Here is a 9276-nt window from a genome sequence, read left to right as displayed (position 1 = left end):
AGAGTACCCCGTCGCTGATTTCTTTTCAGGCGTCTCCTTATCAGATTCTGGCTCGGAATCACTCTCCTCCAGGCTGTGGACCTGAGGATTCTCAGCCCCTTCGCGCGTTGCCTCGGCTACGCCTGACCCCAGGAGCTGGATCGGTCGCACCTTCTCCGGAGTTAGGAGTATTCAGATTCCCCATGGGTCGAACCTGGGTGTTGAAACGATGCTTCTTGTTGCCTCCCATGCTGCGGGCTTGGTTTTGATCTTGGAGGACCGTATTCTCCGACAGCAACTGGCTGAGCTTCTCGGCACTTTGCTCCAACTGTTTGGAATGTTCGTCAAGTTTCTCCTTCAGACTCTGGACTTCTGAAGAGAGGTTGGGGTTTTCCCCGGTTGCTTCCCGAGTTCGATTCATCTCGGTTATTTGGCTCTGCATGCCGTCAACTTGCTTCTGGAGTTCAGCTACCCTTTGAGCATCATCGGATGGCTCATTATGCTCGTCCACCGTCATCGTCACGTAGTTTGATTACTCCCCTCCTTCTAGCGCCAAACTGTTGGGGGATTTTTGTGTAGGCTCTTTTAGAGTACCACAGAACGATGGATAAGCTAGATAATCGTATGTGTTTTGAGTAGGTTTGTATGTTTCGTGAGGATTTGGGTAAAGTAATAAGAATATAGGCTTGAAGAGGCGTTTTATTAGATAGAACAGCAAGAACAAAACAGGGTTACAAGGTATTAAAGAAGAACCCTAATTCTAGCCATCTAACCCTAGTCTCTAAGCCTTGGAGAAGTCGATCTCTTGCTTTTGGGACTTAAGAGCCCTTATATAATCGCCTTAAAGTCGGTTTGATTTAGGTTGAACTCTTCCATATTCGGAAATATGGAAAGTTCTTCTTATCGGAAATCTTCCATTTCTTGGAGGGGAGGTCGGTTCATGGGACTGGTCGCGTTCCTTTATCGGGGACCTGGAGCGTTCCTTTATCGGGGATCTAGAGCGTTCTTTTATCGGGGACCCAAGGGCCTGGGTCCTACTTGGAGGCTGGAGGAAATGATACCCGGGTATTTTTCCTTAACAGGTTCGAAGCGAACCGAAGGATTGAGAAGAAGACTGGTAGACTTCCTCAGGTCTAACTCCGACTGCTTTGCTTGGTCCCTCGCAGATATGCCTGGGATCGATCCGGAGATCATCATGCACAAGCTGCAGGTGGATCCCCTACATCAACCCGTCAGACAAAAGGGACGGAAATTTGCCCCCGAGAGAGACGCGATCATCAACGTTGAAGTCAAAAGCCTGCTCGGCGCGGGGTTCATTCGTGAGGTGCCGTACCCAAAATGGCTAGCTAACGTCGTCGTGGTCAAGAAAAAGAGCAGGAAGTGGAGAGTCTGCATCGATTTCACGGACCTCGGCAAGTCCTGTCCAAAGGACCCCTTCCCGCTACCTCATATCGACACGCTGGTGGACGCCACCGCGGGGCACCAGTTGATGAGCTTCATGGACGCGTTCTCCGGCTACAATCAGATACTTATGCATCCGGAAGACCAGGAGAAAACATCCTTCATGACGTCCAGAGGGATCTACTGCTACAAGGTCATGCCTTCCGGCCTAAAGAACGCAGGATCGACCTATCAACGACTGGTCAACATGATGTTCGCGGACCAAATCAGGAAAACCATGGAGGTCTACATAGATGACATGCTGGTCAAATCCTTGGAAGAGGAAGACCACATATCTCACCTGCAGCAAGCCTTCTCCACCCTCAGGAAATATAACATGAAGTTCAACCCGGCTAAATGATCATTTGGGGTCTGTTCTGGCAAGTTCCTCGGGTACATCGTGACCCACCGGGGCATCAAGGCCAACCCGGAACAAATCAGGGCGATTCACTCAATCCCTTCCCCGAAGAACGTCAAGGAGGTTCAAAAGCTAACGGGAAGGATGGCAGCCTTGAGCAGGTTCATCTCCAGACTCTCCGACAAATCTCACACCTTTTTCGGAACTCTCAAGAATCCGAAGGATTCGAATCCGAATGCGAATGCGAGACAAGAGAATGCGAATCCGCTCTCCAAGAGCTAAAATCGTGTCTCACCACTCCTCCTCTCTTGTCCAAGCCACTACTCGGTGAAGTCCTGCTGCTATATCTAGCGGTCTCCGAACACGCCGTGCGCGTCCTTTTTTGGAACTCTCAAGAATCCGAAGGATTTCCAGTGGACGGGAGAATGTGAATCTGCTCTCCAAGAGCTAAAATCGCATCTCACCACTCCTCTCTCCTGTCCAAGCCACTACTCGGTGAAGTCCTGCTGCTATATCTAGCAGTCTCCGAACACGCCGTGAGCGCCGTCTTAGTTCACGAGGAGGAAAACAAGCAGCTACCAATCTATTATGTAAGCAAGGCTCTCCTAGACGCAGAGACCCGCTATAGCCACCTAGAAAAGCTGGCCTTAGCCCTGAGCAACTTCAAAGCAACCAACAACAAAAGCGAGTATGAGGCCCTAATCGCAGGCCTAACCCTCGCCCATTAAATGGGGGCAGAGAAAATCCAGGTCTTCGTCGACTCCCAGGTGATAATCAACCAGGTACAAGGGGAGTACCAAGCAAAAGACGACAGCCTGATCCAGTATCTGGCGGTCGCTCAGCGACTAATCAAGAAGTTCAAGAGCTGCAAGCTCACTCAAATCCCCCGGGAACAGAATTCACAAGCCGATGCCCTGGCTAATCTAGGGTCTGCCCTCGAAATGAATAGCAAGATGAGTATCTCCTTGCTCGTGCTTCAATGGCCAGCTACCATGGAGGAACCCCCATCACAGGAGGTCTCCGCCGTCGAAGAAGGCGAAACCTGGATGACCCCTTTAATCCGGTACCTTGATGACCCCTCTAATCTGGTACCTGGAGGCCGACATCCTCCCAGAAGACCGTAGCAAGGCCAGAAAGATCAAAAAGTAAGCCGCGAGGTACTGTATCTCCCAGGAGAAGCTGTACCGGAGATCTTTCTATGGTCCGTATCTGAAGTGTGTCACACACCGAGAGGCCGCTAGAATCCTTGTAGAACTACATGAAGGAGATTGTGGATCCCACTCTAGCGGTCGAAGCCTGGTGCTCAGAGCCCGAAGGGCCGGTTACTATTGGCCCACGATGGCCGCCGACGCCGACCAATGCCAAAGGCACGCTCCAGTCTCCAAGCTTCCCCCGGAGAACCTCAAGTCGATAAGCTCACCATGGCCTTTCAGAAAATGGGGCATGGATATAGTAGGGAAATTCCCTATGGTGCCGGGGCAGAAGGTCTTCCTTCTGATAGTCACTGACTACTTCTCCAAGTGGGTCGAAGCAGAAGTGCTCAGCCACATAACAGATCTCCAGATCCACAAGTTCATGTGGACTTACGTAATCACTCGCTTCGGGGTCCCCCATGAGATCGTCACCGACAATGGACCCCAGTTCACGAGCCACAACTTCAAGGAGTTCTACAAGGACTGGGGCATAAAACTAACTTTCGCCACACCCCGACACCGCCAGTCTAACGGACAAGCCGAGTCCACGAACAAAACAGTGGTCAACATTCTTAAAAAGCGACTTGTTCACGAGCCACAACTTCAAGGAGTTCTACAAGGACTGGGGCATAAAACTAACTTTCGCCACACCCCGACACCGCCAGTCTAACGGACAAGCCGAGTCCACGAACAAAACAGTGGTCAACATTCTTAAAAAGCGACTTGAGGGCTCTCACGGGAAGTGGGCGGAAGAACTACACTGAGTCCTCTGGGCCTACAAGACCACTCCTGAACCAGCAACAGGGGAAACCCCCTACTCGCTAGTCTACGGCTCTGAGGCCATTGTACCTACAGAGATGCACGTAAGAACAACGGTCTCCGGATCTCCCTCTCAGGAGGAGAATAACGAGCTGACGGCGCTAAGCCTCGACCTGCTCGACAAAAAAAGAGAGGCCGCTCGACTGAGAAACTGGTCCTACCAGTAAACGTCGCCATGACGTACAATAAGAAAGTCAGAACTAGAACCTTCCAGCAAGGGGACTGGGTTCTACAACGAGCAGAAAAAACAACGGGTAAACTCACCCCAGGGTGGGAAGGACCCTATAAGGTCATCGAGGTGCAGAGAGCAGGCGCCTACAGGCTGCAAGATAGCAGAGGTAAAATACAACCCAACTGCTGGAACCCCCTGCACCTCAAAGCCTATCATTTTTAATACGGTCTCCGGATCATGATTTCTATACTGCTATATACTATTTAAGCATTATGATTTCCTAATCCTATGTATGCTAAACGTCTCCGGAAAAAGCTTATAATAAAATAGTTCCGACTATAAAAGCATAGGGGAAATCATTATACTTAAAGGGGCATACGAGCTGGATCAGGTCTCCAGAGACCTCCGATCCTGGCCAACCTCACAAAACTAGCATGACCACAGTGGCACACCCACAAAGAATCAAAACGGGTATGAGACATAAAGCAGGAATGTGTCTGCGCAAGCCTGAGTATGCTGTCAAAACTACCTAAAACCCCTGTGCAGCCTAAGGCGCATCGGGGTCCCAGATTACCAATGTGAAAAGTACATGTATTAAAGTGCTACGAGCTACACGATACAGGGAATACATGGTATATACTCATTGCAAAAATACTGTGAAATACAGGGAGCAATCTAAATTCTGCTTCTCCAGACGTGGAAAGCAGCGTAAGCCTGGCACTTGGGTCATAACACCCACCCCAGCACCCTCTAAGCCTGTCAGTGACTTCCTGCCGAAGTAGAATACATCATAGGAACTCGATAGTGGGCAGCTTCCGAGCGGTAGAATGCGAAATCCAAACAGGTACCGGTAGTAGTTTTTCCTAGGAGGCGGAGTACGGTCCCTACCAAAAATAAAACATTCCGGTTTCCCAAGGAACTCCGAGTCCTTATGCGAGCCCCCGATCTAAAAAGGAAACCCAAGGTTCCCCAAACGATTCCGGGTCCTACGCATAAAATCTAAGGAAGAACCTTTGGGTTCCCCCGTAGCCTCCGGGTTCCAATCAAACAATATCAGGATCTAAGGAAGAACCTCCGGGTTTCTATGTGGCCTCAGGGTTCCGAAGATAAAAGAAGTCAGAACCTCTGTGCAGCCTAGGGTGCATCGGGGTCATTACAACTTCAAAGAACCTCTGGGTTCCAACCAGCGATCTCGGAATCCAAATCTTCGGGTTCCAACACGGCCTCAAAGGCCTAATACGATTCTAGAAAAAATGGATAGAACCCCTGTGCAGCCTAGGGCGCATCGGGGTCGTTAAATCCCTAAAGGACCTCCGGGTTCCCACACGACCTCAGGGTACAAATACACTAGGGGCCCGATATGACCTCCGGATCTAAGGGAAAAACCTTGTATTCTCATACGACCTCCGGGTCCAATCACACAAACCTCTGGGTTCCAATCACGATCTCTGGATCTAATCAGAGAATCTCTGGATTCCTACATCGCCCCCGGGCCCCAGTCTCGGTCCTAGGACCTAGAGAAAAAACCTCCGGGTCCCAGATAAAAGACCTCGTGGTCTGACAGGGACCTCCGGGCCCCAAACGCGATCTAACAAGAAGAGCCTTTGTGCCTCCATCTCCGATGATCCCCAGGTCCTCATGCAACCTCCGGGCTACGAGATCATTCTCCAGACTCCAAACAGTCCACATTCTAGCTCGAAAACCTCCTGATTATTAGCCTATCTCCCCAGATCCTATCACTCAACCTACGAAAAAAGAGGGATCATATACTACAAAGTCCCACCTCGATCGAGAAACAGGCAAACAAATATTTTTCGAAAGAAAAAGCATGCAGGAGCGAAGTAACAACAAGGAGTAAATAAAAGGGTAAAAGATGAAGCATCATTATTCATAAAGTCAAGGAGCGGGCTATAAAGAGCCTTTATTCAAAAGAAAGCGACAAAAACCAAAGTCTCAAAAGATAAATCAGAAAGAAGGTCCCTCCCAGAATCGCGACCCTATAATAGATCTCGGGGTTACATCCTGGGAGAGATCCTACGATCGATGGTTAAACCCTCGAGATAAAAACAGGTGACGCCGATATTCTTCTTCCGGATTCCAATGATCTACGCATTTCTCCTAAAAGATAAATCAGAAAGAAGGTCCCTCCCAGAATCGCGACCCTATAATAGATCTCGGGGTTACATCCTGGGAGAGATCCTACGATCGATGGTTAAACCCTCGAGATAAAAACAGGTGACGCCGATATTCTTCTTCCGGATTCCAATGATCTACGCATTTCTCCTGCCATTCCTTCATAAGCTCCCACCTAGCCGAAGCTCTCACTTGTTGAATTAGTAGGTCCTGGCAAGCCATCATGTCTTGTACCTGGCCATGGAGAAGGAGTGCCTCGCTAGTCAATCTCCGATGAGCATCTGCCAGAAGGCCCCGGTTAGGCATAATTTCGGCGCTTGTTGACGAGATAGAAGATAGACCCCCAGCCGATAAAGCGGCCCTCGCGAGTCTTGGTGGAGGGATATAAGAAAGACGCCGCTTCCGCGCTTTAACCTTCTGAATACTCGTCAAAGACAACCGATGCCGGAGACCTTGTCGCGTTCCCTAAAACAGAAATATATATATCACGAGAAGCAAACAAAGGCGGAATATTATCAGATAGAAAGGGAAGGCTTACCCCAAACGCGAGTATGACGCAAGGCCTCCCTGCTCACCAGAAAGGTCACCCAGCGGAATCGCCGAGGAATTCCCATTATAAGCTTCGCCACTGCTTCTCCAGCGAAGGATACCAGGCGAGACACATCTGATAAAGCAAGAGCTAAAACGTCAGGATCAAGCTCCCGAAAGGACGGTAAAATTCAAAACTCAGAAGAAAAACGTACCCACGGTACGCCAAGACGTAGGGTAACCCACTGGCTCCTGAATCTTCACGAACACGTACCGGCCGTTCCAACCATCCCTGAAGGGGTGATTACCTCTGAAACCCCTCGAAGGTTCCTCGACCATACGAGCGCCAACACGGGATCGAAGATGGTAGAACCCATCTTTGTTCGCCAAAGGAGCAAAGTAATAAGAGTATAAAATGTCATGCACCCCGATGGAAAATCCATGGAGTTCTCCAAGTATTTGGATAGCCATTAAAGTCCTCCAGGTTAGGGTAGTAAGTTGAGATGGACAGAAACCGAAGAAAGATGACAAAACTTTCCGCGGTTTCTAATCCGCGAAGTTTGATCGATGAATTTGAATAGCGGAAAACATGGACCGAGTTTGCTACGGTCTTCGGGAGATAGCATTTGAAGGTTTGACGAGAATGCATGGATTGATGTCGTATCGATGTTCGGAAAGGTTCAATCGCTAGACAGCGACTGAACTTCGGCTCAAGCCCGGTTGCTATGTAGCGACCGAGCGGGACGAACGCTCGGTCGCTTAGTAGCGACCGAGCTTTGGTTTAAGCTCGGTCGCTACGTAGCGACCGAGCGCTCGTCCAGCTCGGTCGCTATGTAGTGACCAAGCTCGAGCCAAAGCTCGATCGCTACTTAGCGACCGAGCGCTCGTCCCGCTCGGTCGCTACGTAGCGACCGAGCGATAGTCCCACTCGATCGCTACGTAGCGACCGAGCTTGGCCAAGCTCGGTCGCTACATAGCGACCGATCAATCGTAGCGATCGTCCCGTTTGGTCGCTACGTAGCGACCGAGCTCGAGCCAAAGCTCGGTCGCTACGTAGCGACCGAGCGATCGTCCTGCTTCGTCGCTACGTTGTCCCGCTCGAAGGTTTGACGAGAATGCATGGATTGATGTCGTATCGATGTTCGGAAGGGTTCAATCGCTACACAGCGACTGAACTTCCTACGTAGCGACCGAGCGATCATCCCGCTCGGTCGCTACGTAGCGACTGAGCGATTGTCCCGCTCCAGCGACCGAGCACTCGGTCGCTACATAGAAACCGGGATCGAGCTGAAGTTCAGTCGCTGTGTAGCGATTGAACCCTTCCGAACATCGATACAACATCAATCCATGCATTCTCATCAAACCTTCGAATGCTATCTCCCGAAGACCGTAGCAAGCTCAGTCCATGTTTTCCGCTATTCAAATTCATCGATCAAACTTCGCGGATTAGAAACCGCGGAAAGTTCGTTCTTTATCAAAAAGAATTCGTAGTAAACGTGTCGAGTCGGAAGACGGCCCAAAGGGATCTTAAACACGACTCTAGCCCCATCCTACGATTTCTTAACCAAAAGCCCGTAAACCGCAGCACGGGCTTGCGGATATTAATTCCATTCATCACGCCTAACTTGCCGAACTTGCCTAACCGCACGCTAGGATCCTACGATGCATAATCCTAACGGGCTGGGGGGCTAACTGTTGGGGTCAAAAACCGTTACGACGGAATTACCACCCGAAAATCCTCGGAGATCGTATTTCCGAAAGAGATAGTAAAAAGGAAGATGTAACTTTCGTAAAATATAGCCAAACACGAAGTTTTTACGAAGAAGTATCCTTGAAGATTCAAACCAAACTAACCAAGCTCGACCGTTGCGTAATTACCACGCATACACGCTGTCCGGTCGCTGCGTAGCAACCAAGTCCGAGTCAAAGCTCGGTCGCTACGAAGCGACCGAGCACTCGTCCAGCTCGGTCGCAGGGCTCGTCCCGCTCATTCGCTATGTAGCGACCGAGCTCAAGCCGAAGCTCGGTCGCTCGTAGCGACCAAGCGATCGTCCCGCTCGGTCGCTACGTAGCGACCGAGCTCGAGCCAAAGCTCGGTCGCTATACGTAGCGACCGAGCACTCGTCCTGCTCGGTCGCTACGTAGCGACCGAGTACGGCCAAGCTCGGTCGCTCAACCCAAAGCTTGGTCGCTACGTAGCGACCGAGCTCGAGCCAAAGCTCGGTCGCTACGTAGCGACCCAGCGCTCGTCCCGCTCGGTCACCACGTAGCGACTGAGCGTTCGTCCCACTCGGTCGCTACGTAGAGACCGAGCTCAAGCCAAAGCTAGGTCGCTACATAGCGACTGAGAGTTCGTCCCGCTCGGTCGCTATGTAGTAACCGGGCTCGAGCCGAAGTTCTGTCGCTGTGTAGCGATTGAACCCTTCCGAACAACGATACGACATCAATCCATGCATTCTCGTCAAACCTTCGAATGCTATCTCCCGAAGACCGTAGCAAGCTCAGTCCATGTTTTCCGCTATTCAAATTCATCGATCAAACTTCGCGGATTAGAAACCTCTGAAAATTCGTAGTAAACGTGTCGAGTCGGAAGACGGCCCAAAGGGATCTAAAACACGACTCGAGGCCCATCCTACGATTTCTTAACCAAAAGC

This window comes from Brassica oleracea, chromosome C5 (genome assembly GCF_000695525.1).
Source record: "Brassica oleracea var. oleracea cultivar TO1000 chromosome C5, BOL, whole genome shotgun sequence".
Lineage (NCBI taxonomy): Eukaryota > Viridiplantae > Streptophyta > Magnoliopsida > Brassicales > Brassicaceae > Brassica > Brassica oleracea.
The sequence above is the reverse complement of the archived record's forward strand: the minus strand, read 5'-3'. Positions refer to the sequence as shown.